Genomic DNA, 22,327 nt, shown 5'->3' with positions numbered 1-22,327 from the left:
AGCCTCATCTGCATACGATCAATACACTACAGTAATAATTGTGATCTATTGCGTAAATATTGCAGCGGTCATTGAACTGTCTGAGTAAGAGCCGGAGCGGGTGACCTGCGGGGTAGCAGCTGGAACCTCTCAGCACATCTCAATGGGAGGCGGCATGGAGAATGACACGGCCTACTGGCTCTATGAATGCTAATGTCCAGCCAGGGGACAGGGGGCGAGGACACCCAGAGGAGCCTGTGGGATTGCACGGCGAGGAGGTGATGTTCCACCTGGTTGCCACATGCATACACAAACACGCACACACATAGATGCTCATGCATGAAATACCTCTATCATAGCTCCTCTTTTTTGAACGTGTCAGATATTTGACAGATAGCACTCTCCGTGTTGTGTGCCTCTAGTTGCTCTGGGATCTGAGGACAAGATACAGGAAGAGATTGGGGATGTGAGGATGCCAGTGCTGTGGCCCGAAGGAACATGTCAGTGGGAAAGAAGCCCTAAGTCTATCCGTTTGTCTCTCTTCTTCCTTCACTCTTTCTCTCTCCTCTTTGATGTGGCCCTCCCCGTCTCCTTCCTCCAGCTCTGTATTCAGGGGTGGCGGTATGGGGCACTCTGTTGGAATAAGAATGCATGAATTATTTGATAATCAGAGTTTATTGTAATCCTTGACCCTGGCCCTGCATTTCAAACAGGGATTGAGGATTAGACGCATGCTGGCTGGTCCTGACAGCCTGACTCCTGTCTCCTCAGGGCAGCTCTCCTGTGTGTGTGTGTGTGTGTGTGTGTGTGTGTGTGTGTGTGTGTGTGTGTGTGTGTGTGTGTGTGTGTGTGTGTGTGTGTGTGTTGGCAGGTCTCTTCTACTTTGAAGTAGCTGACCATAGCACACTCTGTATTAAAGAGGAAAAACACTGGGCGTCGTGAGCTTTTTCATGTCACATATCATATACTGTATGTCTTTCAAATGTTCACATATGAAAGACATATATGCAACCCCAGGGGGGTAACCCCGTTTTCCTGGAGAAATTCCCTCCATTGGCCTTTATCAATCTTCTAATAATAATCCCCATGCTTTCACATGCTCCTCACCAATAGCTGGTGTGTTGTGTGCGCACTGGTGCTCTGTGGCTGCTGTCACATCATACAAGTGGATGCTGCTCACGGGTGATGGGTGAGGAGAGACCCCCTGATATGATTGTAAAGGTGTACAGTACAGTAAAGTGCTATATAAATGCCTCATTTCATTTCACATACAGCCTCTGTTTCCATGTGATTTTACAGCCTTCTCAATGTGCATGAATAATCCAAGTTCAAAGCTACTTTTATGGATAAAACAAGATTCTTGAGGTAAATGTCATGACACTAGAGAACTGCATCACTGAATTTAAGACAGTGGCCATAACCTTAAGACGTAACCTTAGGATATTTTTAATAAATTAATAGTTTAAAAATATAAGATGAGGAGGTGGTCTGTGCTTTATTTTATTATATAATCAATTCTAAGGTGATTATTTTATACATACATATACAGATAAAGTGTAATGCTGTATTATTATCTGCCTGAAAAAAAATAAAAAATAATAATAATAATACAAACATACAAAAAAAATCCAAAACCACAAATATCATCAATAATATGTTATATTATATATGTTTTATAAAGAGTATTATGACATTAATTAAAAAACAAAACAAAACATAACCTTAAGATATATTTCTTATATCTACTGTATCTTCTCATCTTGTGAGCCAGTTTAGCTAACAGTAGCTATGTCATATAACAAGGAACAAAACTTAAACCACATTAAACCATAAGCTGTTTTTCTGGTTTTATTTGGTGTCCAAGTCTGGTCTGTTGGTTGGTTTAGAGGGATTTGTGGCCAGTCCCCCAGCTAAATTAGCTGTGCAGAGACATGTCCAGGCTAAGCAAACAAGCTTAGGCTGGTTTAAGTGTTGTTGTTTTTCCTCCAGCAGAGTAACTCACCATCATGTTGCTAGGATGCTATGGGTGGTTGCCAGGGTGTTGCTATGCAGTTGCTAAGGTGCTTGAGTGATTTCTATGGCATTGATATGGGATTTAGGTGTGTTTTAGGGGCTGCTTACTGGATAAATGTCCTATAGGAAAATATATGGGATTTTTTCTTACCAAAGTTTTATCGCCGCTAAGCAAAAAAGTGAGTTTGATTGTGTAGGGGTAAAAATAGCACACTTCACCTCAAGACATGGGATAAGGTGAAAAAAAGCACTGTTTTCGTGCATGTGTGTAAAGATGAAAAAAAAAAAAAGAGAGAGAGAGACGAGAACCTACTATAGAAGTGAAAAGTGGCAGTGAAAGAGGGCTGAAGAGGTGGGTTTGTACTTGTATTGGAGAATTACAGAGAGCTGTACTAGCCATCGGCAGCTGAGCTGCAGTCTGTGCAGGGTCACTGGGCTCTGGGTGTTATTTAAACCTCAGGCCTGAGAAAGCTGAATAGGCCTGAAAGCCCTTCATCTGACCTCTACTGTGCACACTGTGAGCCAGAGACAACAGAGCAAAAAAACAAAGACAGAGGGATGGAGAGAAAGAGAGAGAGATCAAGGGAGACATGCAAGGGAGAGGAAAGCGAAGGCACCAAGAAGAATACCAAGGTCTTGGGAGTTAGCATGCTATTGTAGTTCAAACATCTATGTATTTGATTCAAACCTAAAAATGTGGGCCACAAAACCTGAGCAATGCAGCTACATCAGTGTAACACTACCAAATAAATAAATAAATAGACAATAAAAGTAATTTTATTAATAAAAGAAGTGTTTAAGCATTCTCTAATTTGTCTCTCTCCTCCTTTCTCTCTCTGTCCATTTGTCTGACATTAATGACTTAAATTATGAAATTCCAGTGACTGTTTTCATTTCCTATAACAACGTCACAGCAGGAGTTTAGTGAAACTCACTCATAAAAACAAATGAGTGTGAAAAGAGCCTTTAAGGCACGCTGGTGTTAATGAGAGCGGCTGAAATATACTCTAACACGTAGAATGAATGTTATATCTATTAACACAAACCATTTACAGGTTCTTTTATTTTTTGAGAACCCCATGGCCATGCGGTATAGGATACTCACATACCCACAAAAGGACCAGGGTTTACAATGCATCAAACGATTTCAGGCGATGACAAAAGCTAAATATTTTCAGTGTTTCTCATTGTCAGTGTATTCATTTGTATGGACAAAATCAATAATTCGAAATTAAAAGATAAGGAGGTGATTTGTGTGCTCTTTCATAAGGCAATCATTTCCAAGAAGCCGTTTTCTAAACATAAGTAAAAAGCTATAGATAATAATGCTTGGTCTACCAAACAAACAAAACGAAACAAACAAAGAAAAGAAAAACACAAATGCCATCAATAATAATCTCTGCTTTATGAAGGACATTAACGACACTGTCAGCTAATTCATAGAAAAAGTCTTTGTTTTAATGTTTTAGATTGTCCTTCCAAATGCATCAATAACTTAACAAATACACAAAAATGCTAAATACTCTGTTACAAAAAATCTATATATTATAATATTATAATATAAATGCATACATGTAAATAATAATAAATTATTCAAACATAAAAATTATATATATATATATATATATATATATATATATATATATATATATATATATAGTGTGTGTGTGTGTGTGTGTCTAATATATGCATCTTAAATTTGCCTGGTATTCACAAACATTTGTTTACATTTACAATATGACAGTAATGGTGGAGTTGTGAGAGCACATGTGTGCAACACTGCCATCTAGTGTCCTAATAACAGAGCATTTTTGTTCAAATGCACTTCAATGAGCCTTAACAACCCTTGCACTTTTAATTAGCCATACAATACATGTCACAGAGAAAGTTTGAGTCTGAGTTTGTTCACTAAATGTGCAGACTAAATGTGTGACATTCATAAGGACAGGTGGTTACCTCTACACAACTATACCATATAAAGAACTGATATGGTGGCTATTTAGTTTAAAATTTCCATGGGCAAACTGCAGGTGAGGGATGTCAAGCCCACTGAGACGACTGAGGTCCAGTGGATTAAAGCAGTGCCACAACATGAACCACTGACCCGGGCTCAGACGGCCAAATGAAGCCGCCTCTGGAATCTGTGCAGCTGCGGCCATTAGGCAGAATGCTCAGAAAGTTTTAATTAAATGCTCTGTGGACTTTCAACTGACCCAACATCCCAGCACTTTGCTGCTACCTGCGGTGTGTGTGTGTACGAGCGAGTGTGTGTATGCTGGGTTAATTAGAGAGAATGGCCAGGCTGCTGATCTTTGACTTGTGACTAATACTGAGCAAAGAGAGAGAGAGAGTTAATGGGATTTGGTGGAGGGTCCAGAACGAGGATGTGTCAGTGTGAACCCACAGTCTCGAGACAGCCAAACTATGAACATGAATATGGACCTTTTTTTTTTTTTTTACAATCAGAGTGTACATATCCACTATGAATCAAGGCTTCAAATGATTTGTTAAGAGTAAAACTGACTGAAGACACAATGTCGGTAGTATATGTAAATGAACAATGTTTACTCTTTCTCTTTACCTAGACTAATAAATTTGCGTTTCTTTGTCAGCAAAAACCTTTTGACAGATCCAGGCTTAGCCTGAAAACTACAGATTGTACTTCCGCATTTTTGTATCCCCACCCAGGGGCAGTCAGATCGACAGAGGGTTATTAACAGAACTGTTATTGTAAGGGTAGGTTTATCACTGAAAATTGGCGTCCTATGTCTACTCTTTACTTCCAATATTATATTCCTGCAATACCAGAGGCTGCGGTTTCAGGACCCTAGTTTTTGCGACAGCGCCACCTAGCTAATTCTACGCCAACAGAGGAGACATGATTAAATCAACAAATGCAAAGACTAGACCCACGGAAATTATTCATTTTTATTATCTTTCAACCTTATTTTTAACGTAAGAACAAGGCTTTCAGTGTCAGCAGTTTCCAGTTAGTATATATGGCTCTGGAAAAAATGAAGAGACCACTGCAAAATTATCAGTTTCTCTTGTTTTACTATTTATAGGTATGTGTTCGGGTAAAATTAACATTTTGGTTTTATTCTATAAACTACTGACAACATTTCTCCCAAATTCCAAATAAAAACATTGTCATTTAGAGCATTTATTTGCAGAAAACGACAACTGGTCAAAATAACAAAAAAGATGCAGTATTGTCAGACCTCGAATAATGGAAAGAAAATAAGTTCATATTCATTTTTAAACACCACAATACTAATGCTTTAACTTAGGAAGAGTTCAGAAATCAATATTTGGTGGAATAACCCTGATTTTCAATCACAGCTTTCATGCGTCTTGGCATGCTCTCCACCAGTCTTTCACATTGATGTTGGGTGACTATGCCACTCCTGGTGCAAAAATTCAAGCAGCTAGGCTTTGTTTGATGCTTGTGACCATCCATCTTCCTCTTGATCACATTCCAGAGGTTTTCAATGGGGTTCAGGTCTGGAGATTGAGCTGGCCATGACAGGGTTTTGATCTGGTGGTCCTTCATCCACACCTTGATTGACCTGGCTGTGTGGCATGGAGCATTGTCCTGCTGGAAAAAACAATCCTCAGAGTTGGGGAACATTGTCAGAGCAGAAGGAAGCAAGTGTTCTTCCAGGACAACCTCGTACGTGGCTTGATTCATGCGTCCTTCACAATGACAAATCTGCCCGATTCCAGCCTTGCTGAAGCACTCCCAGATCATCACCGACCCTCCACCAAATTTCACAGTGGGTGCGAGACACTGTGGCTTGTAGGCCTCTCCAGGTCTCTTTCTAACCATGAGACGACCAGGTGTTGGACAAAGCTGAAAATTGGACTCATCAGAGAAGATGACCTTTCTCCAGTTCTCTACAGTCCAATCCTTATGGTCTTTTGCAAACTTCAGCCTGGCTCTTCTTTGCTTCTCATTGATGAAGGGCTTTTTTCTAGCTTTGCACGACTTCAGCCCTGCCCCAAGGAGCCTGTTTCAAACCGTCCTCGCCGTGCACTTACCCCAGCTGCCGTTTGCCATTCTTTTTGTAGGTCACTTGATGTCATCCTACGGTTGTTAAGTGACATTCGAATGAGTTGGCGGTCATCCCGGTCAGTGGAGAGTCGTTTTCGCCCTCTGTCGGTCTGTAGCTTTGTTGTCCCCAATGTTTGCTGCTTGACCTTGTTCTTATGAACCGCCGTCTTTGAAATTTTAAGGATGGAAGCAACCCGACGCTCACTGTATCCCTCTCTGCCAGTAAAGCCAGAATTGAACCCTTCTTTTCCTCACTCAAAACTTTCCCTTTCAACTCTTTTGGCATGGTCAATAGCTATTTTTGGATTCCAATTACTTTTGAGGTACTACTAGCACTGTTTTTGCCATCCAGGTGGTCCTATTGCACTTTCCCTCATTAAATAAGATCTGGTTCAGGTGATCACTTAATGCCTGTTGGAATTCAACAGACACTGGAATGGAATGGCTGCCATTCATGTAGAGAAGCTGATTTAAGAAAAATTTGCAGTGGTCTCTTAATTTTTTCCAGGGCTGTAGCAGTGCAAAAACAGTTCATTTTGCTGCTGGATGTTGTAAACTGGTATTTGTTTTCAAATGATCTTAATCTATTAATGTACTAATAAACACACCAGTTTGGTTAATTTACCATTTACTGCACTTTGTTAAGTGCATCACATCAGACGTGAAGAGTCACGCTGCGCTCCGGCTAATAAATTTAAATAGTCTTTCTTTCTTTCTAAAAAAAACAAACAAACTGATTTTAAAACCAGAATCAAGTTGCTCATTTGAAACAAATTAGGATAAATAGTTGGGGTTACCAAAGGGGATGTTTAGGAGTAGGTTATGACAATATAAATGTGTACAATTAAACGATTAATCATTCCGGAAAAAGAATGATTTAAAGAATTCTGTATTTAATGAAAATACAGAAATGAATAAGTGCTATAAAATAGTATAAATGCCAATACATACAAAAAACTAGGGTCCTAAAAATGCAGTCCTGAGACTGCAGCCTCCGGGATTGCAGGAATACCCTACTCCTTTAAACAGCATTATGGTAAAAAATGGAACACTAACTCACTCCCGCTAAATGTATACTCTTTGAATTCTTGCACCCGGGAACAATACAAGTCGACATAATGGCTAAAATTTAGCTAAGAAGTATTTCTAAGGAAAGGTGGTATTTGACTCTGGTAAGCGTATCGATAGCAGACTGGGTGGGAGTGGCCTTGGACAGCAACTTGCCCAGTGCATTGAAGTTTTCCTATAGGCTACCTATTTGGCAAAAGGGAAGACAACAGCATTTTTTTTCTCTGTTTTCTAGTCAAGTAGCACCGATTTCAATTGTTTTCGCCATTCTACTGTATAGGCAGTCAAGTTTTATTGAAAGCCCATATTGCCAGCGGTAAAGTACGCATTTATTGATTTTTCTGCAGTCACTATAGTTCAGGATAGCTTTAACAATAGGCCAGCATGCATGTTCTGCCATAAATTAAGCTACTGATATTATGAATAGTCATCAACAGTGGAAGACATGAGGAAAGTGAAATCAATCTGTTCTTTTTCGTTTTCAGTATATTATCTTAAAAACTGACACAATTACACAGAACACTGTTTCTGTGTAAGAGACAACAATCAGATTGTAGACGAAAAAGTAATGCTATGATTTACACCATAATATACTAGTGTATTCTTATGTACCGTATGTATGTTAGATATCTTCCCTGATTATCACAGACATCTTAATGTACTGCTACTCCAAAAATGCTCCATGTTCAATTAATTTTTATTTTAAATTAGCCAATTCAACACAATTCTTGAACATTCTGTCACAGTTTCAGTAAATGTTGAGAGTAAATGTTACATTTGGCATGTTTTTGAAAAAGACGACTGTTTTTTCATGTTGGGATTTCGAAGGTTGTCTCTTTTTTCCATTCAGTATCAAAATAACTATATTTTGTGTTCTGCAGAAGAGAGAAAGTCATACAGGTTTGGAACAAAATGAGGGCGATTAAACGATCTAAACAGAATTTCAGCTGATCTTTCCCTTTTAAGAAACCACAAAATTCACCCCTGCATGCTGATTAAAATAACTTTCTGTATGGCAGGAAGAGTAGAAGTATTTAGAAATAAACATGACTCCCTGTGAAATGATGTGCTGCCGGGTCCTGACGATGCCCTATCTGAATCCCTATTTCCCCGCTTTTATCATGGCCTGACACTTGTGCAGCTTGGGTAATCAGAGAGCCCGTCCGCCATAAAGGAAGCCTGCATTCTAATCTCAACTGTTGCATATCTAATACTAATTAGAATCCTGCAACTGGGTCACTGCCATTGTTTTTCAAGTACTGTCAAGTCGAGGGAAACATATGAAACTGAAATGATACCCTGCATGGCGGAGGCGCATGATTGAATCCTCTCTCCACCACTGATGTGCTCTCATCCATCCTATTAAAATATTCAATCTGCTGTCCCTCATTCTGAAGGGTTGAGCTGGGAAGGGCAGCTGCCAAAAAGCCCTCTCTCTCTCTCTCTCTCTCAATAGTTCACAACTGCACCAGTGTTCATGGCAGAACCCCGCTCTAAAAATCAGGGTGCTTTTCCTGTCATCTCGGGTCTGATTTTAATTAACGATTCAATCCGTACACAGACAGATTTGATTCCTCATGTTTGTTTATGCACTTTTGCAGCCTAACTCTCCCAGGGCAATCAGATTACAGATTAAGGGGGGGATAGTTTTTTTCCTCCCAGGTCCTATCAGCAAACATGCATGCAAATATAAAAAAAAAGTTAAAGTTAGTTTTGAGAAAAGCATTTTTTCCTTGCAAATGCCATGCACTTAGTTTGATATTTTGTATCTAGTGCAATTTCAGAAATCTTGAAGTGTGATTTAAGTGTCTAAATACTGTATGGCCACTGTATGCCTCTGTTGCCATGATATATAAAAGTATATGCCTATAAGCTGCGGATTACGTAGTGACAAGCCGATATGATATTAATGTTTGTTCAATCAGAGTGCACTGATCTGATGTTGGCGATTTAAAGCTGACTGCAGAACTCTTTAATAAGGTCTCTGATGAGCAGGAGTTATGATGGGACTTCTTGGCCAATTTACCCACAAATTGAGAGGGACCAGCAGCCAGTGACTATAATGACATATAATGTGATGTCTCCCTAAAATGTCAGATTATAAGAGCATTATATATCAAGATCATGCTTGGTTTAAGTGAGGCGTTCTCAAATATTTTCCATTTGTTTACTATATTTTAGTTTTGGGGTCAGTGAGATTATTTAATGTTTTTGAGAGAGGTTTCTTATACTCACCAAGGCTATATTTCTTTGATAAAAAATACAGTGAAAGCAGTAACATTTTGAAACTGTTTCATATTTTAATATGTAAATATTTTTATTCCTGTGATGCAAAACTGAATTTTCAGCATCATTACTTCAGTCTTCAGTGTCACATGATCCTTCAGAAATCATTCCACTGATTTGCCTCTCAAGAAACATTTCTTATTATAATCAATGTTAAAAATAGTTGTGCTGCTTAATATGTAATATTTTTTAATATTTTATACATCCTTTGATGAAAAGGAAGGTCAAAAGAACAGCATTCTGTAATAAATATATATTTTTAAATATTATTAACGTCTTTACTGTCACTTTTGATCACTTCCATCCTAGCTGAATAACAGCATCTTAAAAATAAATCTTACTGACCCCAAACTTTTGAGCAGTATTACAATTTTGCACAATGCTTTAAATGTTTACACACATAATAATTTGCTTCATTACTTTACAAAAAGTAAGTAAATTATAAATAATAATAATAAATGAATTATTATAAATTATTATTAAAGTAAAATAAATAAAGTACAGCATATTACTACTATTACTACGAAAAATAGAAATGATAATAAAATGGTCAGCACTTTGTAAAAACTTCATGTCTGATATATATAAAAAAAGAAAAAGATAGATCTAAATGTCCACTTTCAAACCATCATTACTATTATTGAATTTCTTTTAAAGTACAATAACAAACAAGAAATTGCACAAAAGACACCGTGACCACACACACTTTTTTTAAGTCTATCTCAGCATGGCCTCTGTTCTTCTCAACACTGAAAATGGTATTTGGAGACAAACAACTTCATTCTGCTGTGCGTCTGTAATTAGCTGTGGAATTAGCGGCACTGACGTGCCTCCGTAGATCAGCAGGGCCCTCCAGGGAGGCTGCCGGGACCGAGCAAGCCGCATTTCCAATTATTGTGTTGAATTGCTAATTTAGTTATTGTGCCTCCCGTAATTGTGATGGGTATTGGGTGTGCGATTCAATTTGTTTTAAATATTTGTGGGCTGGCGGATTGGTAATAGAGCTGACCTATCTAGCAGCCCAGTATAAAAGTAAGAGAGGAAAAACAAAGGGAAGAGACTACAAAGATATTCTCCCTCTCCCCTTCTCTCTCTCATTCTCTCTTTTTCCCCTCTCTCATCGTCTTAGTTTGATCTGCCTCATCCCTCTTAAGACCGTTGAAGTTAAAAAGCTTGAAATTTAGAAAATAGTACTTTGATCAGCTGTAGGAGGGAAGCATCAGGCATTAGAGGACAGAACATTGAGGGCTCTGGTTTGAAGATAAGCAGGGAATGCCTGGCTCCCTAAATATTGCGGCATGCAGGAGCTTTTTGTGTGGAGCGTGTGGAGGTACAGGCAGTGCCCAGGCAGGATTAGGCGAGAGGTTTATGCAGCTCTCGGGATGCGAGCTCCTGATACACCATGTCACTGCCATGCTCTCATTTCAGAGTCTTTGCCACAACCTGTATGGCATATTAAATTACAGGGGGGAAAAATCTGCCATAGCACTCAGATAATGATAATGATGCTAAAGTGACAACAAATGCAAATTCGGAGATATAATTATTATTTACATATAATGACAAAACTCCACTAAATTAGTGACAGAGATACAGGTTGATGAAAAGAAAAATATAGAAGTGCCCATGCATTAAATATCACAGCAGTCTATCTACTTTACACTGTTTACTTTCAACTGGATTCTCTCTAATAAGCTCACAGAACCAAATCAGTGACTTTCTTATATTTAAAAAATGGGAAAACAACGCACATACCAACACACGTTTACTGATATTCCATAGACTCCATATAGACAATTTTTTTATATACAGCTGTAACTTACACCCTAACCATAACAGAAAACTCTCTAAACTTTATTCACTTTTTTAATACAGTTTTTATCAATAAGCACATCCCCAAAAGGATGTCACAGTCCACATTATGTTAAATATATCTTCAAAGACTGATTTTCTTCCTAAAATAAACCATGTAAATCTGACAAGTTTGTTTTGAAATAGTTTTGAAAAATAGCTTACACGAGTCTCATTGATTATTTAATGCATTATATGTTACAGAAAATATATAAATGCAAGTTGTCATCTATGCCGTTCTCATCCTAGGGCGTCATATATTGACGCTTTTGACATTTCGTCTACATCGAACGCACATGGCACCCTTTAGCGTCAATATGACACGCAGATAGAAATGGGCCAGAAGGCGCCTCCTAGCGGTCTAACCCTAACCCTACACTAGACCTAAACCTACCCATAACCGAACAAAGCTCTGTGCGTGTCATATTGACGCTAAAGGGTGCCATGTGCGTTCGATGTCGACGAAATGTCAAAAGCGTCAGTATATGACGCCCAAGGATGAGAATGCGTTGCCAATAAAGTTTTTAGGTTAACATTTTTATATATGCACGAGGGAAATTGTATATTTTTAAAAGTTGCTGTTCCATAGTCTCAAAATTAATTTGAGGTCAGGTGACACATGACAATAAAAAAATAATAATAATAATGTTTTAGATAGCAAAGTTTAGTATGCCACACTGCAGGCGCAGACTGACTTGGTCATGTAACCCACCCATGAACACATAATACAAGTAAAAAGCACAATGGATTCTTATACCTTAATAGAAAGTAATCCCAGTTAATACATACTATACAAATAAAGTCACACACAAGAACAAGAAACTACAAACAAGAAACTATAAAACGATAAAAACATGACTGATAGCATTAATATAGTATGCATAACAGCAGAAGCAAACTAATGCATGCCAGACAGTACTTCATAGCACCTCATTTGAAGGGCAAAAAAGAAGGTCTTGTTGACCTCGCACTGAATTAGCATTATCTGATTCAGTTATGTTACAGCACTATAGCAGATTTAACCATCTGTGAAATATCTGTAAGCAGATTAGTGAACGAGTGTACTACATCTCAGGTGAGTGTGCTAAGATTCCAGTGACCAGCATCAATAATAATGTTCTCAGCTACAGTCGACATGAAGCGGAAGTTGAAATCGTGTTTTTTCCCCCCTATTGTAAAGTATATCCGAGTGAAATGGCTTCTTGAAAAAGAAAAAAAATGTGGGGCGGGATTTGATTTTGTCCATCAGGAATTAATTGGATCATTGTGGTTTCCTATTGGTCAATCTCATATGAGTGACAGGCTGTCCTGCCCTCATGCCAGTAAACACGCCATCAGAGAAGAGATGTTGCTGCACGAGGGAGGGGAAATTATTTTGATAAAATATTACGAGGCATATAAATAAAAATAAATTAAAAAAAGATGTGCACAGATTAATCTTTTTTTAAATATTCTATTTAAAAAAAGATTTGTCAATAGATTTCGTGTTGATTTAAGAGTTTGTTTCAGCAAGACAGCATAATTAAAGCACAAAAAAGACAAAGATAAAGGGATACAAAGATAAAGGGATACAAAAAACTGCAGTGTGACTGACTGCAAAATTGATAAACTGATCATAGCTGCAAGTTGAAGTTCTAGGTTGATTCTTGTTTCGTGGTTAATATTTGTGATATTGTCAGTTTTGGTTAAATAATGTGTCAAATTATGATGTAAACATTGTTTGCGTGCACAGTTTCAGACACTGTATTTAATGGTTAAACAGAAAAATACACATTTGGAGGTGAAACTGAAGTACAAAACATTATGTAAAATTGGTCCAGCACAGCACATCCAATGCATTTAATTCGGCCGCTATTTTCTTTTATTGTGATGTGCACATTTAAGCAAACCACAAAATGTGTTTGTGGAAGGGCAATTTTGTCTCATCTGGGTCCACCAATTGGTATATTTGAACATGTGCAAATGTGTTTTGTGTGCATGTTTATTGAATGAGGGTGAGTGGGGAGGTGAGAGGGGTCTGTGTGTGTGATTTCAGCCTTTCATGTCTGTTTTGCAGGATGTGTGTACAGTTGTCCAGTTTTGACCCCAGGGTCATTTTGAAAGGCTTTGCCCTGAATGAGGCCTCTTAAGTTCCTCTCTTTGCTTTGATAGCTCTCATCACTGCTCACACGCGTACGCAAACACTCATGCTCGCTCTGAAGCGCGCATGCAACAGCTATTTACACCTGCCGCGTTTGATCATCAATTAAGTACTCCTTCTGAAGATGTTTGAATCCTCCCGCACGCTTCAACCCCCAGTCCACAACCCCTGATCAATCTACTGCACTTATTGATGTCTAGATTGCTAACGGCACTCTGAAAGCTGAGCACTTTCTGATAGATGTGAAATGCAATCGTTTCTATCTCGCCCATCTGCACAGTTTGGTCAGCGGAGCAAGTTGATGATAAACTTTCTAGTCCATGATATTCCTTCAACACTGCTAGCCAAAGTTACTCATGAATGTCAGACTGATAATGAGGTTCTATGTGCAATGCTTTATATTATTTGTATCAGTTATATAACACAACTGTAATTGTTAAAGAAACAGTTCACCCAAATATTCTGTTCTCATTTACTTTCCCTCATGTCGACATACATGTACAGTATGTCTCTTCCTCAGATAAAGCTATCATATGGCTTTAGAAGAATACTTAGAAAATACAGTTGTGAATCACTCATGTGGACTTTTATGATACCTTATTGTGCTTTGTATCCATTTTAAGGGTCGAAAAGCTTTTTTTTCGACAGAAGAAAAGTTTCCACAGTTTTTCCTACTGTTTGGAAAAACATGATGAAGATAAAAGGATAAGTTAATGACCATTTTCATTTTTATCCTTTTCAGTAAACTTTTAAATCTTGTATTACTATAAAAATGGGTATGATTGTTATTTGGTTGTCAAACTAAATTGGATTCAATACAATTAACAAAAAATCATGATATAAACAACAAGAAATGAATCTGGTAAAAACAGTAAACCTTTAATATAATGTGGCCAGAGGATTTTGTCCATGAGAAGCTGGAAGGTAGCAGGAGCCCCAAATAACCTGAACGGAAGAGTAATAAATTGGTGTAATCCAAACTGCATTGTGAATTTTCTTTGGATATTGGTGATAAGGGGATCAGTCAATAACCTTTTTTCAAATCCAGTGTTGAATAAAAGTGAGCCGAACCTAACCGAACAAGCAGCTCGTCAACTCGAGGCGTTGGATAAACAGCATTCACCTTCCTGTAATCTACACAGAATCGGATTGAGCCTTCTGTTTTGGGTACATCCGGATTATGAGGTACGGCGAACAGACAGGTGCATGTCAACTTCATCACCTCAACCTCCTAAAACGCTGGAATGAAGTGACACCGGATGAGATAGTGATGGCCGTTTCGGTAGAGGATGATCTCAGATCTGCTATCCCATGCAATATGCTCGCGCTGGTACCCGAGGGAGATCACCTCTCCAGCGCAGCTCACCGATGTAGCCAAGTTGCAAACAGATTTTGCAGATGTGTTCTTGTCTCAAATCGAAACAGTCCCAGGGGTGGTGGCAGGTAGCTAAAGGATAATCCACCACATCACCATGCACACACCGCCCCTTAACCTTGCGGCTCATATCCAATGCCCCTTGTTGCATCATGCTTTGGAGGTTTGGTTATAGCCTGAATCCACCAAAGCCTGATATGTACCCTCCTTAATACTCAGAGGTATATGGTCCTGCCAGGCTTGATCGAGGGCAGCCCCCGGGGAGTCGGCGACCCGGATCAAAGTTTCCATCTCCATGACTGGGCACCTGTCCTGGAAATGACCTGGGTATTCGGATCTTCAGCAGACCAGCCCAGGCCTTCCCGCTGTCCCGGTCAGGGCCACAGGGCTGGAGAGAGAGACATTAGGAAGGGGCTAGAGGCCAGCAGGATGGCCGGTTTCACCTAAGTCGGGTGGTGGCACTGGACCCACTCGGCCGTCCAGCACTGCAGCTGTACGATGAACTGCTCCAGCACCACCAGGTTGATCACTTTTCCTTGAAGTAGAAGGTCTATGTTTATCAGCGCCGTGTAAGATGGTGGAGACTGCGCCTGGGGCGACCTCCAGGCCAAGCAAGCTCAGAATAACCCGCCAGTCCACCTCCTGTGCCTGGACCAACAGACGGAAACGACCCTCCTGTTCCAGTCTGAAGTCCATGAGCGCTTGGTGTTGTGTTTGGTGAAGACCGGCAAGTGACTTGACCAGCTCCGCAAGTGGCGTTGGTAGTGCGGGCTGCACGGCGGCGTGCCAACTCTACGTCGTGGGTTTTCGGGCACCACTGTAAGCACGTTCAAAATAAAAGGACAAGGAAGACAGGTCAGCGAGTTACTTTCAGCTCTTTATTTCTCTCTCCAGAATACAGGTATGGCGAACAGACAGGGGAGGTGCATGTCAACTTTATCACCTCAACCTCCTAAAATGATGATCTTGTTAGAAATTTTGTATGTGCATTCCATCAGTGTTGACATTTTCTAGGCATTATCATCACCCAGAATGAGAAAAATTCTCAAAATTTGAAGGAGAACAGGGAACTTCATATGGAAGTAGTCTTTATTTTTATTTTGTGTGTTTTTTGTCAAATTTGACGGCAGTTGACCATGCAGAGGCTCACATGCAATAAAGCTCCACAGAATCGGAAAACCACCTATACACAAATTATAGACATCTTTCCACTTGTTTATTAAATATTTTGGCCAATTTTATTGAGCTTTCAGGTACTTTTGTTCATCTTCGGAACACAAATGAAGATCTTTTTGATGAAATTTGAGAGCTGTCTTTACTCTCCATAGACAGCTACGCAACTATACAACTTTGATCCTTCAAATATTTCATAAAGAGATCGTAAAACTAATCCTTAAGAATTGAGCAGTTTAGTCAAAATTTCTGAAGAGACACAATCGCTTTATATGATGAACAGATTGAATTTAGGCTTTTATTCACATACTCACACATCATTTGTGGTAAACGGAAGGTCAAGCATGTTTGCTTGACGTGTGAGAACCAATGAGGTTCATTCTTGTGTTACGCAGCACAATTGAGCTTCTTCATAAGGTTTGTTCTTGCGCATAGAGCAGATTCCATTGAGCTTCAGTTAATATCTGATCAGTGTTTAAATGTGAATAAAAGCCTAAATTTAATCTGTCCATCATATAAAGTGACCAAGTCTCTTGAGAAAATTGACTAAACTGCTCAATTCATATTGATTAGTTTTACAATCTCTTTATGAACTTTTTGAAGCGTCAAACTGGTAGTTGAGTGGCTGTCTATGGAAAGTACAGAAAGCTCTCAGATTTCATCAAAAATATCTTAATTTGTGTTCCGCAAATTAATGAAAGTCTTACGGGTTTGGAACGATATAAGGGTAAGTAATTAATGACAGAATTGTTAGTTTTGAAATTTGCACAAGGGTAAACTATCCTTTTAAAGAGGCAGATGATAAAACTACAACCCTGTGTTTATAATAAACAGAATGATATTGTGCATTGGTGTGGATGCTAATATAGCTATCATTATAATTATATTCATAGTTATCGTTCTGGTGTGAACCGTCCTTACCAGTTCCATAGAATAAATTAGGAGAGTCTCTACCAACTCCTGACCTGAAGTTCTTCCTAACACCTGAGCATAAAAAATAAAATAAAAACAGTTGTTACATCTTTGATCAATGTGTGAGATGCGAGGTTAGGGTTAGGGTTAGGGTTAGAAGCGAGATGGAAATAAAATTAGATGAAGATTTGAGTCTGGGAAGCACCTGACCAGACAGAAACTATTGAATACACATAATATCTCCAAAACTCCATCCTTACTGGACCTGAAATTTTTTCTCCAGATCCACACTGGACATGCTTGGGCATGCTACCCTTCAGCTCCAGCCAGGCCACGCATGAAACTGCTTTCATTAAGAACCCCTCTGTCTCCTCACACACACATTCACACACACGTCTGAACACGCCTCTCAGCCGCAGCCCACCCCCCTCCCCCCTGTGTGTCCATCATTAATCTACAGATGATTGATGACTGGCATTGAAGAGAGAACAAGCTGTGAAGGAGTGAACGCATGAACGCCTCCTTCTCTCCCCGCCCCCCTCCTTTATGATTTCAAACTTCCTTATAATTCATCGCCTCCTCTTTTTTTCTTTTTCTCACCTTTACTTTCCTTACAAACTAAATTGCGGCTGATAGGAACGCAGCTGCTTAGATGAGGAATCCTGAGGGACACCAAGAGGGAAAGAGAGGCTGGAACGGACGGCCGCCGCAGCACACGGGTGACACAAAATGAAATCAATTTGAAAAGCACTCGGGTAATTGGTTTCTAAACAGAATTCTGTCATGACCGTCTGCTACCTGTTTCTATTTGGCACCCAAGTGAAAATAACTCCCGGTACAGAGATGACAATAAAATCACCTTGTTCATAATTCCTCGGTCCTTTCCCCAATCAGCCGTCTCATACAACCGCACCGGGGGGGGGGGGGCTGTGATTTGCATGTCTACATACGCACCCACATACACTGACATCCACAGAAACAAACAAACACTCATGTGCTTACTTGCTTACAATCAAAAGGATCAAAACACATAAGCCCTCATGTTCTGTAGAAATCAATTTTCTTGGGGTCACAGAAAACAAAAACAAACTAATATTTTGCCCATATCTTAATGTTCCTTTGACTTCAAAATAAAAACAAAATCTAGTATGCAGATAAAATAACTGTGAAAAACAAACTAAATGATTTTATTTATTTTTACTGCAAAACCATAAAAAAGTATAAATAAATAACAATGGCCACAAATTAGTTTTAGTTTTTTTTAAGATATATGGTATATATTATAATACTTGAAATCTTTACAACCCGCCTGCATTAAAAAAACATGAAATAAACATGATAATTGCTCTAAATAGTAATAACATTAGACTGTGCTAAGAAATGCAATTCTGTTAAACACCTTTAAATGGTACTAGTTAGCATATTAACTTTGGCAGCCATAAAAAAACTAAATGTAAAACTAAAATAAGAAATTTGAAAAATAAGCTAAAACTAACAAACATTGAGTGATCAAAAGATCAATTTAGTAAAATAAAACAACATAAAACTATAAAATAAAAACTATAACTATAACAATACTGGTTTGGACTCACAAATTAAAATATTGATTTATTGTATTTAATAATAACCACTGGGACTGTACATCCAGTGTGTTCAGCTTTTTTTTTTTTATTCACACTTCAGATTTTTCAAACATGATGTAACATTTTTAAATGGTAAATTTATGAATCGTGCTATCAAGAAAAAAATTGGTTTATAGTCATTTCTCATACAATTAAGAAACATCAAGAAACTATCAATAGTACATTTTTCTAATTCTTAAAAGCGATGTGGGTTCTCTCAGACCTCAAACTAGTCACATACAAACTGAAAGGTGTATCAGACCCGGTTTGGCATTTTTAACTACCACAGCCCAGCAGTGAAAGGGTGCAAAAAGTGTGAAATCATTACATTTTCATAATTTTGTGGATTTCCTATGAGTCATAAGAATTTATTAATATTCAGTTTGCAGTTATTATATTTTTTTCAAAGCCCATTTTCAGTGGTCCAATTTCATTAAACACATTTTTGAAAGCCTATCACTGATACACAGTATATGCTTGATGTCTGTGTCATTTTATTAAACCCAATCTGCAAAACGCTACATCTTTGTGTACGGCAACATTCGCTGACACACACCAACACACAGACACATATGTGAACGTGTGACAACGCAGACACGCACAGATACACACATCCCTCCCGCGCCTCCCGCTGGCGCACGGGGCACCTGGTGAGGAGCAGGTTAATGAAGCAGACGGGTTATAGAAGAAATGCAAAAAAAAAAATGTCCATATCAAAAGTCAACAAGTTCCACAGCCACCAAACGCCACACCGATGCCTTTTTGACTCGCTGTGATAGAGAAATGCATATGCATGAGGTAAGCAACTTTTGATCCCAAACAAAGTAAAGCTCTGGCTTATGAAGATTGTGAGAGCGTTAATGACTTCTTCGTTTTAAGCCCGTATAAGAAAGGCAGATTCCCCATGCTTGTAGTCCATGAGAATATTTAATACCGTTATTAATCATTTTTAATCCGTTTGCTTTTAATTAAGAAACAGCATGTTGCTGTCCTATCAGCGCGTGCCAGGGTGCAGATTAATTGTAGCTTAAGATAGCTTGCCGTGATTGGTGTAATGTATTAGCTAACAAGACGCCGGCTTCTAAAGATACTTGTACACTACCTTGGGAACTTGGCTCCACTCCAGGGCTTCTCTCTCTCTCTCTCTCTCTCTCTCTCTCTCTCTCTCTCCCTTTTCCCCTATTCTCCCCTCCTCCCCTCATATCTCCTTTCTAGCGCGGCTCCCATTTGAGGCGAGTCTGGAGTGCTGGGGACGCTTCTATCATCTCAGCATGCTGCTTTATTTGTGCTTTCATTACCACGCTGCCAGTCACCGCTCCCAAAGTGAGAGCTGGTACCAAGGAAAAGGAGATTTTTTGCTGAAAGAAATGTGGGGTGGACCTGGTCAGGTTGGGTTCTGCCCTACAGAGGCCCCCGGGGTGGGACACCAAGGGGGATGAGCAGTCGGAGTTCATCTGAGGTGTCAAATCCATCAGTCATTCATCTACACCTCCATAGGGGGTGGGGCTACAGATCTGCAGCCTTAGGGCATGGTGTTAGGGGCAGGCGGGCATCAGCATCTGAAGCCTGCTGGAGTTGTGATGCTCCAAGACAGATGGGATAAGGTGCCTTGGGCAGAGCAGACTCTCAGGGAGAAGAGAAGTGTATTTATATGGGGCTAAGAGGCAACTGCTTACTCTTAGTGTAATTTGAAAGTGATGGTTTAATGCACACATTAATTAATCAAGAGCTTTTAAGGAATGTCATTTACACTTAATTTACAGTATCCTGCAGGTACGGTATACTGTAAAGACAGCAAAGGATGGTATAATTATTCCACAATACCAAAATATAGCACAATACGTTACTGCAGGTATTCAGACAAACAGCAATATTTAGAATATGATATTGCTTTCATAACAGTTCAATAAACAAGAAGTAAATACTGAGTAACTAACATTTTACATACAACATTGCTATTGAGTTTGCCTGTTTTTGCTACATCAAACAAAATCAAAGTAGGATCAAATGTTGTACGTCTCCGAGCAACAAACAGTACTGGATGAATCTGCGTTTTTGAACGAATCACTTAAGTAAAGGATTCAATGACTCACTATTAAAGACTTTTCTCATTTCAAAGACTGTGCCCTTGGAGGTCACATTTGTTGGCTGTCATTGAGGTTGTCTCATTAAAAGAAGCCATTATAAAATGTATTCCTCATGAGCCGTAAATTATTGTACTTTCTTTCTTACTGCTGGAATGTAATGGATACTTTTCTGAAATGAGGCAGCCTCAATGACATATGCATCTGACAAATGTAATCTCCAGAGGATGCATTAAAATGAGACAGCATTCTTTAAATATAAAATCATGTTTGTTGATATTGTGATTTTTGTTTGATATCTGTACATGCCTTGTTGATAACACATAATAAAAAGTAAGAACAATAACAATCACTCAGTTTGCCACACTAGCATTGAAAAAATCCCACCTCTAATAATTTAAAGATTATATATTTTATATACTATCATGTACAATATTGCCACAAGGTAGATTGCAAGTTACAATCAAACGTAAGAGTCAAGCTTAGATTATTTTCCCCATGTAATAAAGTGACCCAGTTGTGTTCTGTAACACTTAAACACTGGTTGGAAGAAAATGAATCATATAAAAGTATATAAAAGTCTAAGGTCCCAATTAAAGCAAACACTGATCATTCTAATGTTGAGATGAAACTCTTTGCACAAAGTTTTGTTTTTACAGTCATTTGTTATGATAGAAAATGTATCTAGCATGCTTTGACCTTAAGATCAAATTCTAAGCTGTACTATTAATTTCTGGCAGTATTTTACAGTGAATACAGTTGGTATCTATAAGCAAGTCTGTTTATGTAACACTTGCATCGTCCTCATTCCCACCTCCTTGCAGTTCAGCAATGGTGTTTTCATGCCAACCTCTTCTCTGGAACGTATTCAGGTCAATCTGTGTCACTCCTACTTCTTACTCCTCCAAAAAAAGACGAGTGCAAAGCAGATTTAATGCTCCTTTAAGATGACTGAGGGAGCAAAGAAGAAAAAAAAAAACATCAGAGCAGTTTCTCCCTGCACGCAGACACAGAAAACCATAACCAGATGAACATAACACACTTGGATATCCAAAAGCTAAAGTTTGAGTCCAGTCAGGTTCAAACCTCTCTGATAAATAGCAGTACAACAACCTTGCTTGCCCAGACGTCCATTTACATTCAAAATTACCCATCTATAGGCCGGTCTCTAGCGAGATCTCTATTGCTTTGGGCAGACGATGTATCCTTATCACTCTGATCAATCAGAGAGTAAAAGGGCTCGATGAGCGCAGACAGGAGGGGGGGTCTGTAATTTGGTATATGAATGAATAAATAGATGGATATTTCCAGCGCTAATCTCTCAGATGACTAAAATACTTCTCTCGTCTGAAGAAGCCCATTGTGTGTGATGAGAGTTTGATTGGATGTCTCCCCTGGGGTGCGCTCTCCATTAGCTAAGGTGATATAACAGGTAATCAGGAGATAATTAAAAGGCTTCACTAGTGTGCACGTGGTTGGGAGGTTCAGAGTTTGCCGGGGAGCAAGAATTGCATGATGCGCTCTCAGTGACAGGTCCTGAACCATGGTCTAGAGAGAAAAAACACCCCTTACAGGCTATTTACCAGCTTCTTAAGTTTTTAACTGAGTATTTTAAGCTATATGCTTCATGCATACAATCTCAGATAAATACACCCTCTAAAGGTACTGAACTTAGTGAGCTAAAGTCACGATCAACTAATAGTAAAAGGATGGCAGAATCTTCTGGAATGTGATATTCCTTCCTAGCACAGAAAAGTGGAAAGAAGACCA

Source organism: Abramis brama (genome assembly GCF_963993115.1).
Source record: "Abramis brama genome assembly, chromosome: 10".
Lineage (NCBI taxonomy): Eukaryota > Metazoa > Chordata > Actinopteri > Cypriniformes > Leuciscidae > Abramis > Abramis brama.
Note: the sequence above shows the minus strand (reverse complement) of the source record.